Genomic DNA, 12039 nt, shown 5'->3' with positions numbered 1-12039 from the left:
CAATGATTTATGCAACTTCATTGTCTAGCATGCCGTCAAATTCTGCGGGTGGTTGGAGTGTGCTCGTGACTTTTATTTCATTAACTGTAATTGAATGAATTGGAATGTGGAAAGTTTTACTCTTCCATTGCATTTCGCATCGGAATGTTGTGACACAAATGAATGGAATAGTGAAAATGCGGTGTAAATTATACAACAATTTGAACGTGCGACACTTTTTTTCGACGCTCATAAATACAAAATTACATTTGGTGAAAGAAAATACAGGTAATCGAAGGGAGACATTTTTTTTTCACTTAAACGATCCGCTCCAAATAATCTTTAAAATCAATTTGTCTAGTCGATTCTAAACCAAGCGAATCAAATTCGAATAAAAGTGACGAAGCAAACGATGGATAATAAATAATAATTTATCAACATCAATTTATGTCTCGAATCGATTTGTAATTAGTCATTAATCGGTGGTCGTTTTTCATTTTATTCGACCGCAGCTCTTCAACTTAACTACATGAAAAGAAATGCTCACAATCATTATGTGTAACAAAGCCATTGCTAACGGCACGCCATATTCAAATACGATGAAATTTATCTCGAAAGTTAATTAACCTCATCGTTTGTAACGTCACAATTGGTGGTGCACATTTGTGGCATGAGTTAATTTAATAAATCTAATAATTTTATTGTTGAATAATGCCAACATAAATTTGAGATCTCTTCTAAACCAAAACGACCTACGCACCATCAATTCACGTCCATTGAACAGTTAAGCCACAAAATTATTTACGACCAAATGTATTCAAATTGAGAAGCGGGTGCGCCCTGTTGTTTTCTATCTGAAAAATGAAGACTAATTGATTTGCCATTTTCCGTTTTCTTCTTTGAACAATCTGTGCACTCTCAATCACAAAATAATAATAATTTATTGAACTAATCGACGGCAAGTTAATAATGAACCGCAACCGCATAGGCAAATGTTAAGAGAGAGTGAGCGAGAAAAAGAGAGAGAGAGAGCAAGAGACAGCCACAATTTTTGGGGCCGACTTTTAGAAAATTGAAATCAATGATGAGGAAAAAAAGGTGCAAGCCGAAAGAAAATGATTATGTTTGAATCGAAGTGAACGACGCTAATTAATCTCAATCATTGATAAACTCATGCAAAATGCTTAGAAGATTGCCATTGGCAATGGTTCATTAGTTGGAATGAAACCTCACTCGGCTAAACTCCTAATGAGAAAAAATACACCAAAATATTTTACCATTCAAGCATAAAATGGCTCCGGTCATTTTCTCTGTCTCTGTCTCTCTCACTCACTTTCACAATTTTCCCCACAATTAAACACACCAAAATTACCTTGATTAAGTACCGTTGGTGACTTATATAATGTGTTTTTCTTTCATTCGTCGTTTAAATGTTTTGTCCCCATTCAACTGATGATATTAAAGTTTTACGCCGGAAATAAAAGTGGATTACAAAAATGTCAACAACTCAAAATGAATCAATAAATTATAACGTATAATAAATTCATTAAATCTTCATTCAGCGATTTTCTTTTCAAATTACAATCCAAAGTGGACATTCAATTAAAGAAACCAGTGCATTTCTATTGCTCAATTCTTTTGATTAAAAAAAACGAACAAGTTTATAAAGTGTCGTTTGGCTTTTCAAGTACTCGTATAAGATGAGGAGTGTCTCGTTGTGAGTTCGCTTGGTTTCCTCGAGAAAAGTAATAATGTAAAGCGTTTTTAGTGTTGACCGCTTTATTTCTCCGGGATTATTTTTATATTTTCAATTTCTGTGAGAAAAATGTTTGCCTTTTTTCGGGGTCGTGATGCACTTTATCGCGGTCTTACATTTATCATCATGTTGGTGGGTGACTCTTAGTTGTGAAAAACTGCCGTGATCTATTTATTTATCATTTTGTGCAGTTCTCAGGTATTTTGAGAGTTTTCAAAATTATCTTCTTCTTTTCTGTTTTGCTCTGATGTCAATTTATCTTGTCTTGTTGACAAGCTCAAAGTTTGTTTTTATCCTTTAATCTCGATGTATTTTCAAGTCATATTGGATTTATTTCATATTTCACAAACAAGATTAACCGTCAACATCGTCGTCGAGTGCATGCATCAATGCATCCTTACATTTTATTTTATTTACCATTACTAAAATGGATACAAGCCAAAAGAGAACAAACCAAAAGTTAAATAAGAACACGGCAGTCATTTGAAAAACAAACATCGGCCACGCTGACTCCTCAAAGGAGGAAAGGTTAAGGTGAGGCCAGTTAGTACTTTAAGACGAGCAAAATCTAGCAAAAAAATAAAGAAAAACTTTCAAAATCAAATAATATTTGACATTTTCTTTGCCATTTATTTGTAATTTCATTTTCTTTTTGCTTATTAAATTTACCGCGACATCTTTTACTTTGCGCAAGTTTTACTCACAAATGGTCATCGCATTCGGAAAAATTCACTCGCAGCAAGTCAGGTACTCATAACATAATTTTTTATATGGAAATTTTAAATGGTTGATGTTTGTTTCAAACAAGTCCACTTCGATATATTATTCTATATTTAATGTCATTTGCGACGTAAAAATGGTATTCACAAACAATTGATGCCATGTTTTTCGTTCGGTTTAAATTTTAAACGAAATAAAATGGAAAAACGTTCAAATTCAATTTTCGATTTTAAAATAATAGAAAATCTTTGGGTTATATTATTTAAAAAGAGTTTCGGTTTTCCGTAAGAAAGGTTCGTTTTAAATCGGTTTTATAGTTTATTTGACTCGTTTTTTTGTCGAACAAAAACAAATCCTTTATTCAAGGGCACAATATTTACATGATTTTGATTGGATAGTTGTAATTTACAACTTGTGACCCTTATAAATTTGTGATAAAATTAAACATTTCATGAAGTTGAACAAAATCAATATTTCATGAACAATTACAAACCATGGTGAAGAAAGCACATTGAAACGTACGTACAAATCGTATATCACACGATTATTAAATATTTGTAAAACAAAATGTTCCAAGAGCATCTAAACTGTTATTCCAAATCCTTTTGTGGGATGTTGAAATGGGCCCCAAAATATGAATTATGGTTTATTTGTTCACGATTTTTTAAAAAATGTTCCATTGACGTGATGTCGTAGATAAAAAACCGTCCATTTTCCCCTTTCCCTTGAAGTCCCATTTCATTTTTATGCTTCTTTTTGTCAGTTTTTTTCCAATGCATCCAACAACTGATGCGCTATTTCGTTTTGCAGACATAATCCGGAAACGAACATTCAAAGTATAAATCATCAAGAGTCTCTCGTATCTCTTTCTGTATATCTTTGACTCATAAACAAACTCTCATCCCCCCCATTGAATCATTTAATGCGAAATGGTAAAAAGTTTATGTCACAAGCAAAAAGTATTGGGCACTATTAAAAACATCTCCCACAAAACGAATGTCGTTCAATAGCAGCAGCAACAACAACATCGACGACGACGACAATCGAAAAAGGAAAATCTAGATAGAGACAAAAAATGATAGTCTTGAAATAAGTGGCGATGAGCATATGTTGCGGATTAGTATAACCGATTGACTGCGTTTTATCGACATAGAAATGGGCTGACTGTGATCCCGGCACTTTTGCTTAACATGCTTCCTAATCGTGGTTTCCTTTGCTTTAAAGCTAATGCATTCGTTGAATGTTGAGCGTGTATATTGTCGTTATTGTTGTTGCATTTGGGCATCATGATTCGACACCACGAAAGGTGCTTGAATGATGACAGATACCTTGAACATTATGTTTCGAATAAATGCGAAAAAGGTAAATGGACACGATTATTGAACAAACTGATTTCGTATGCATCGCATCGATTCTCTGATCCGTTCAATGTTTGAACATTTGCAAGCGTGCACACAACACTTGGCGAACGAAGGGAAAGACAAGAGTCAGAAGCGTCAGAAGTTGTGCACGGCAGAAAGAAAGAAAGAGAAGAAAAAAAGGCAAAAAGATTGAAATTTGAAACGTGTACATCAGCTTCGCATATTACATTGCAAAAACGATATGAGTCGAGACGAGAACGAGAGAATTTAACTCTAAAGTGGCAAAAATTTTCAAGCGGTAAAAGTTAATACGAGCAAATTTATCAAGTTTTTCCACTTGTTCGCTTCGTGTATGCCCATTCACATAACAATAGACTCCATTCGATGTATATGTATATATTAAAAGGAGATAGAGCATCGGAAAAAATAAGTTGAAGTCACTTTTGAGGCTAGAACGCATTGAAATTCAGTTGGAATCAGCTACCATGCAATGAGTGTGTGTATTAGATGTGTGGTGTGTGTGTGTGTCGGTGTGTCGGGATGAATGCGAATATCCCGATAAAAGAGCAACAATAATGCGATTTTATAATATGAAGCTCGTACAGTTTGTGCTCTTTAAAACATTCATACTCATATTTAATGTGCGAATAATCTGTGCAGTGTGCAGCTGCACGGAACACCATTCTCGTAATCGCAAAGTATTTACGCTTCGATGTTTCATATTTCAAAGACAGCGCTCAAAAGTTTTTTTGCAATGTGTTTTTTTTTTTGTGTTCGTTCAACCTTATGCCACGCCGTCCGTTCGTTCCGGTCACGTTGTTGGTGTAAATAAAATTTAAACACACAATATGCTGAACGCATTTATGAAAGTGTAATATTCAAGTTTGTGCGTTTGATGCGTTACCAAGCCCGAATGGAGTGAATACTCTCACATACACGAGACACAGCCTCAAAACACATGAATGATATCATTGTCTCCATATACAAGTGAAGTTAAAACCACATGCACTTTAAGCTGCCAAGGTGAATTCCATTATTCAAACTTGGCTTTAAAAACAAAAACAACTTTTAAATTGATTTTTACTTGTTCATGGTGCGCGCCCTTAATCTCGCTCACTCACATTGTCTCGATTTCATGTGCGTGCGGGTGTATTTGTTTGTATGTGTGTGTACGTTTTTTCATTGAATTTCATGCACAAGTTGCAACGTTTGACTATTCCATGGTGATTTTCGACTTTATCTTTTTATTAAACAAAAGAGGAGCCACGATAGCCGCATACTATAAATTCGATCCTTCTCTTTTTCGCTTTCATTCGACTCACAGACATATACCTTGAACAGATGCTACAACGATGCTCAAACTTTCTCTCTCTCTCTCTCTTTCTCTCTCTCTTCCCGTCTCGAATGAAAGTGGAAACAAGTGGCACGAACATACACACATGGAAAACACTTCAATATCCGTAATATAGATAAATTACGGTAATTTACGGTTATTTTGTACTCTATGTATGTATATATTGCAGTGCTCGGTATGTTTTTTTTTTTTGTTATCCATACATTCGCCTTTATATCCGATATTTTGCTGTTTTTCTTTCCCTCTTGGAAGTACGTATGTAGTCTAGTTGTATTACTTATTCAATAAACGGCCAATGCAAAAGATAAAATGCATATCTTTTTCGCTTCAAATTTCTATTAATTTTCCGTAAGAGCTTTTACTGTCCATTCCACTTTCATTGAAGATTTAACTGTAACTGATACTCTTTCCAATGAAAGAGGATATATGTGTGTGTGTCTGTACGATTGAGCATGTATTCAATATAATCACGGTACATTTCGAATGAATCTACAGTAAAATCACTGCCTTATGGATTAATTGCATACTCGAAATGTTCGCGTTGTATTCATGTTTGGCTAGAAAATCCGAAACCATTTTCTAGGTTTTCAAATATTTCAAAAATTGAATCATACCGGAAAATATAAAAAAAGTCAAAAATCTCCTCTCAGTCTTACAATCTACTCATCAATTCGTGTACATGCGTATAGGGCACGTCCCGAGTAGAAGTGGTAGATGGGTATAATATTACTAAATGAGTTTAATAGTGTGCTTTAAAATTGAATAATAAAACTTGCTTCCGTATTTTTTTCTCTCTGTTGATTGCAAATGTATTTTGTTGGCAAAGTGTCTGAATACATTTTAATTATACATAACAATGTTCATGTGTGTGTTTGTGTGTGTAAAAAGTTTGTCTGTGCAAAGATTGAAATTAGAGAGATTTTTCTAATTCAATTTAGCTCATGCAACATTTTTCGCTAACAAAGATTATAAAGTTTGATCTGTGAATGCGGTATTTACCTGAATTGTGATAACTTTCTTCCGTTCCATGTATGTCTGCACATGTGTTCAAATGTCATCTGTGTTGTCGATATACATTTTCTCTTCTGCGGAATGTGGAATGCGACAGCTCAATGGATAAATCACAATTTACTTAAAATGTAACTGAAAAAAAATTGAAATATTCCATTTTATTAACAATCAACAAAACTCATGGCAAAGAAAAGAAATTGTGATAATCATTCAAAAACAAAAGTCAAACTGTGATAAAAAGCCGGCTGCAAGATTTTTACCATGTAACACACTTGATTCAACAAACTTAAACTCTTGATTCAGGCCACTGTTCTGATGTTTAAACGAGATTGAGAGAGTGAGCGAAACAAATACAAATAACAACAAAGGAAATTTCAACAGGAAACACGAACAGAATATTTCGATCTTTGGCACCGAACGTTGAAAAAAAAAAACGAATTGTGAAAAAGCGGCTTTTTTACATCGTTCACACACACAATACAGAATGAACCGTTTATACGAGCTTTTAGGCTACGACTGGCAACACATTGCAAACATTCATTCATGCACACACCCGATATTTATTAATGTCGTTGGCACGGATTCCGTGCTGTTGTTGCTGTGGGTTTTTCATCGGTGCGTTCGCAACTCCTATTTTGACCGTTGTCAGTTGTTATGTACCGTGCGAAAGGTGGACGCGACGATGAAAATTACGATGCCAACACACAAAACGAGAAGAAAACACTACAACAACGTAGGCATCCGTTTGTAACAGTCGCGCTGACACAACATATGAAAATCACTATCAAAATTGTACGACCGGTTGCAAGATGCGTCGAAGTAAATGATACATTCACTCCAGAAATAAGACCGAATGATAAAATGTACGCACGTACAACAAGCGCATTGTGCGTGTACTGTTATTTCGATGACACCAAGCGGCTCTTACACATAGCACGTGCTATACACACATCATCCCCCGTTGCCATTACAATTATTTTATAACTTAAGCGGCAAAAACATTGAACACACAGGGGCAACGCTGCGTCTTCGAAATTCGAAATTGGGGAAACTCAATGTTGTTCTCCAATCACATCTTTTCATTTTTGTTTTTTTTTTCGATTTTTTCTTTCGATCAAAAACACTTTTCTTTCCTGATCGATAACAAAATTTTCGTTTCGAAATATTATTGAATTTATGTGTGTGCAGCCAGGATTTAGTTTAAACGAGAAAAAAAAAAGAATTTCCAAAGAGTTACACTGAATGAACGTTGTGAGACTTTGAACCGTCCATATAAATTTTCCATTATTTCAGCCCGGTTTCCATCGCAAGCTTCCAAATCGATTTATAATAAAATATTAAATTTCAATAAATGAAGTGTATTCGAAAATGTGAGATGGTGATATGCGTATGGGTAGCATACACATCTATGCAATATACCGTTGCTCGGTTGAAATTCGATCAGAAAATGAACACGATGATAAATTGAATCGTTCCAATTTTTTTTTTTCATCTCATTTACTCATGGCTTGTCGTATTGGCTGAAACAGCGATACGAATATGGCACATGTGGCGATGGTGCTATGAAATTGCAACACACAAGCATTTTTCATTATTAACTGCTTTTATCAATAAACAAAACCATTTAATTCATGAACTGCGAAAAGTAATAACGTTAAATTATTACTTGTTAAGATTTGCTCGCCAAATTAAAATGGCATCGCCAAAGAAAATGTTATTATAAAAAAGTCTGGCTGAGGCACGAATACAATAAATTTTTTCAACTTTCAATCGACCAAAGGGAAAAACAAATTAGAAATCCACTTTGTTCGACTTTTATGTGTTTCATTTTTGTTTTATATGGAAATGGTCTCGGTTATCAAAATCTATTGCTTTGAAAATGCCAATGTTTCACTGATTGAGCGCAAATAATGACGACCGAAACTTCAGAATAAACTCCATGTACCGTTTCGTTGAGGTAAATATGGCATTTTCATTTGAAGCGTCGCACAATTCAAACATGTTGATTTGAGAAAGCAAACGGTAAACACAAAGAATTTGTCAGACACATTTTTTTATATGTGTGTTGAACGCAGCAGGTTAAGAAAAATGAGTAACAAAGAACGTCATGATGCGAAGTAAAAGAGCTTAATATCCATTTTACTGCTTCGAGAAAAATACTCTTTTTTTTCTCTGAAAATGAAAAGAAAAGAAATGCAAGACATTTCAGAGACGAAGCCATCGGCTATGAAATGACCAAAAAGAATCTTTGAAACCAAAAGAAACAAACATTTGCGGTTGTTGGCACATACACCCGAACTGATGAGCCACTTGGTATTTCACTCTGTATGATATAAATATGTAGTCGGTCTTGTGTGCGCATCACATTATAGGTATTGAACATTGATATTTCATATTCATATGATATTTCTCAATTGGATCCATCAATATTATAACAGCATCGGTGAACGAGAAATACACCTGAATCTAATTTGCTGGTAGCGCTTGATTCACTCATAAGTTAGCATCCGTTTGCATTTGACACCATACACACACACTCGACACTCGATGCAAAATGTGAGCGGCATTTTTATCATGTGATACATGAGCTTTGAAGACGAAAACAATATGCACATCTAATATTTAAATGGATGCGAACAAAAGTGTGTTTGTGTATGTATAAAATTTAAGCTTTGGCAAACGATTCGTAACAGTTCCCTCTCTGTCGCCTTTCTCTCTCAATTTCGGGCATCGAATTTCGATCGAATTTGATGTAACTTTCAATGATGGTCCTAGAATCTCAAAGGACATGTATTCGCTCCCTTTATATTTCTTTTAACCGAAATTGTGTACAACGACATAAACACATTGCATACATTGGTCCCATGATGCGGCATCAAAAAGGATCTCGTATAATAATTTGCCAAATATTACTTTGCATCGGATACATCGTTTTTAGACGTATCGTAAAATTTTATTATTGAAAATAACCGAACTTTGTAGTTCTTTGCCCGATGCAAAATACATTCAACAAACAAACAAATGTGCAATTAACCGCCATTGCATTAATTGAAATTGACTGATGTTAAATCTCTTTAAACTGCACATTTCATTATGAGATAACCAACTTTGTACTGCTGTGCGTAAGTTCTCTTTTTTACATATATTTTGTGCATACATCAAGTGGTGCACTACCCCTGTTTCGAAAAGCTTTCGCGGGGCGGTAAATGAATTGATGGATCATGCGCAATTTGTATGCGGCAATCATCAGCGGTAGAATGAACTTAGCGTGTAACGTTCGGTTTACGTTATCGTTCTTCCGTTGTGCGTTCCGAATAATTCTCAGTGAAATGAACAGGCTCAAATTGTAGATATGGATCAGTGCTTTCTCTAACGGCGTTTTATAAACACACACCAAAACTTAACGCACCAAATTCCCGCATATTTTCGGTATTCACACGAACTAAAACAAAAAAAAATTTTTTTCGCAAAGTGAAAATCTGAAACATATCAATTTTTGAAATTTTTTTTTTTGCACATTTTAGAGTGCACAGTAGAAAATTTCACAGAAATCATTGGATTTCAACATCACACTGCATTTAGCATTTCAACGTAAAATTAAGTGTGGCAAGAAACCACAAGAGTGAGTGAAATGACTTGTTTCAATTTGTATTGAATACAATGTTTGTGTGAAATTCGTTCAATCGGTAAAACGTTCTAGACCCGATCATAAATAAATTATCGAGTAAAACATCACATAAATATTGTGTAAATGCGTGAGTGAGACGGTGAATTTGTGAACTGAATTGAAGTGCGAACAATTTGTGTATATATTGTACGATAGTGCAGTAAACGACAAATCACACGCTATGGATTTAAACACCGGATTATGTTTGTAGTTCAGACTTATGAAATAAAAACGAAATATATGGCAGCCATCTCTTCCGACATAAAATGTTCTTTCAACACACATTTGGATTAAAAAGTTAGTTGAATCATCAATGGCAACTAATTAAATTTTTTTTTTTCGTTTCCTATTTGTTCGTTTTTTCAACAACATAAACACACATTTGTGGTTTGTTCTTTTACTTTGATAATTTGTAATCTGTTGGAAAAATTGTTGTGCGCTTCGTGTTTTACTGTAGGAAAAGAAAACAACAACGACGAACAAAAAAAAAATATTTTGTTACAAAACCATCGTACAACAGCTTAAACTTAAATAGTTTTAAAGAAATAAATAAAACGGAGGGAGAGAAAAAAACGGAAATGTGCGAATAGTTTGAGAAAATGTTCCATAAAATACCGCAAATCGTTGATTTCCTTCACGAGCTCTCCTCTCATTTCAACCAACCAAAAGAAAAAATCCCGTTAAAGAAAATGAAAACAATCGCTAAATTTTTCTCATTTGATTTTAATTGGTTCACCGCAACAAATTTAAGATCCTATCCGCTTGCTTGCAAAAGAAAAAAAAAAACAAAAATACTTACAGAATTAACGTGGAATTTTAACCGTTTTCTTTTTGTTCGTATTGTATGTGTTTGTTTTTCCACGAAAAGTAATGTTGAAAGCGAATGGATAGAAAGGAATCGTGGGTTTTGAAACAACACACCGTTCTAGGATATTATGTGGCAGAGAGAGCATTTGAAGCAACATTATTTGAATTAATGGAAAATGCAATAATCTGGAAAATGTGGAATTCAGGAATCTTCTTTTAGAAATGTGCAAAAATACGATGGCGAAACGGCGAAAGAGAAAGCGAACCAGAGACTTAACATTTGTTTTATTCATTTATGAAAAACGCATTTGTTTGTTTTAAAATTGTCTACCTTATAAAAACATTCACAAATGTGCTTGAGGTTAAAAACGAATGCTGAACATTGAAAATTAAAAAATAAATATGTGCCAGAGGCATTTTTGCGATTTTTTTTCCATTTCGTCTCGTCCTCAGCTTATATTCGTATTGCATGGGCACCGTCTGTATTGACCTGTACAGAAAGTGATGAAGAGGTGAAACCAACTGACAAGCTTCAATAAAAAAAAGAACGAGAGAAATGCTCGGCATTTTATTTTTCTGCAAAGTGTTTTGTTTTTTCTAATTTTCTGATTTTTTTTTTTAAATAAATTTTTAATTCTAAAAAGGGGAGAGAATCCTCCCTTTTAGAAAGGAAAAAACCCTCAATCAAGCGAATGGGAATCAACGAAAATTAAAATGAAAGGTCATGCATCACTCTGTTGAGAGATGAGTTGCATCAAATGAGCACGCAAAAATATAATGGGATGAATAAATTGTTCGGTATATTTGAAAGAAACTCGGTAAATCACACCGGTGCAATCAAAATTATGGCTGGCACTTTTTTTTTCACTTGTTTCTGCTTCAGCTTCTGCTGCATCTTCTGCTTCTTTTTCGTCTAATTATTCGTCATGAGTAACGAAAATGTGCTAAAGTTGGTGCATATAAAATGGAATTGGATTTTTGACACCGAGACGAGAAAAATAAAATTCATTCGACGGGTTTTTATCGTTTGAGCAAGAGAAAAACTTTTACCATTATGCTACTGCGTTTAATGGCACAGCGATGTGAGTCAATTATAAATGTAATTCATATTCCCTGAATACAGCTCATGTGCTATTACTGCTGTGGCTGCTGCTCGGCACGGTCAGTGGCACAAGTGTAGAATTTCATGTAATTTGTACGCAAAGCGAAAGAGTAACAATGAATGAAAATGGCACAGGGCACCAAGGCACATCCATCGTCATGCAATGCACGAATCTACCGTATAGAATGAAAACAAAACGCACACACCACACACACAAAAACACAAACTGAACACATCGGAATTTCTCATTTAAAAGCATCTTCGAACTGTTTATTCACTGTC

The 12039-nt window shown here is 34.5% G+C and overlaps 1 protein-coding gene and 1 long non-coding RNA gene across 10 annotated transcripts in view; one reads left to right on the top strand and one right to left on the bottom strand.

Annotated features, from left to right (window-relative positions):
• Nucleotides 1–6303, bottom strand: part of LOC116341261 — a 106524-nt gene extending 100221 nt beyond the window's left edge. The window contains exon 1 of the long non-coding RNA XR_004201144.1: nt 6170–6303. This is a non-coding gene — a long non-coding RNA (uncharacterized LOC116341261). The remainder of the gene's footprint in view (nt 1–6169) is intronic.
• The window catches only part of LOC116341252 (tyrosine-protein phosphatase Lar), a 380836-nt gene that overhangs the window by 174527 nt on the left and 194270 nt on the right, over nt 1–12039 (top strand). The window contains exon 1 of one of the 9 annotated variants that reach the window (XM_031768201.1): nt 9712–10145. The exons of the other annotated variants lie outside the window; for them this stretch is intronic. The gene's annotated coding sequence lies outside the window, so the exon portion shown is untranslated. Of the gene's footprint in view, nt 1–9711; nt 10146–12039 lie in introns of those variants that run through there. 9 annotated transcript variants of the gene reach the window in all.

The sequence above is a fragment of the Contarinia nasturtii genome, unplaced genomic scaffold, assembly GCF_009176525.2.
Source record: "Contarinia nasturtii isolate CC-2019 unplaced genomic scaffold, AAFC_CNas_1.1 Cnas_scaffold_695, whole genome shotgun sequence".
NCBI classification, from domain to species: domain Eukaryota; kingdom Metazoa; phylum Arthropoda; class Insecta; order Diptera; family Cecidomyiidae; genus Contarinia; species Contarinia nasturtii.
The sequence above is the reverse complement of the archived record's forward strand: the minus strand, read 5'-3'. Positions and strand labels throughout refer to the sequence as shown.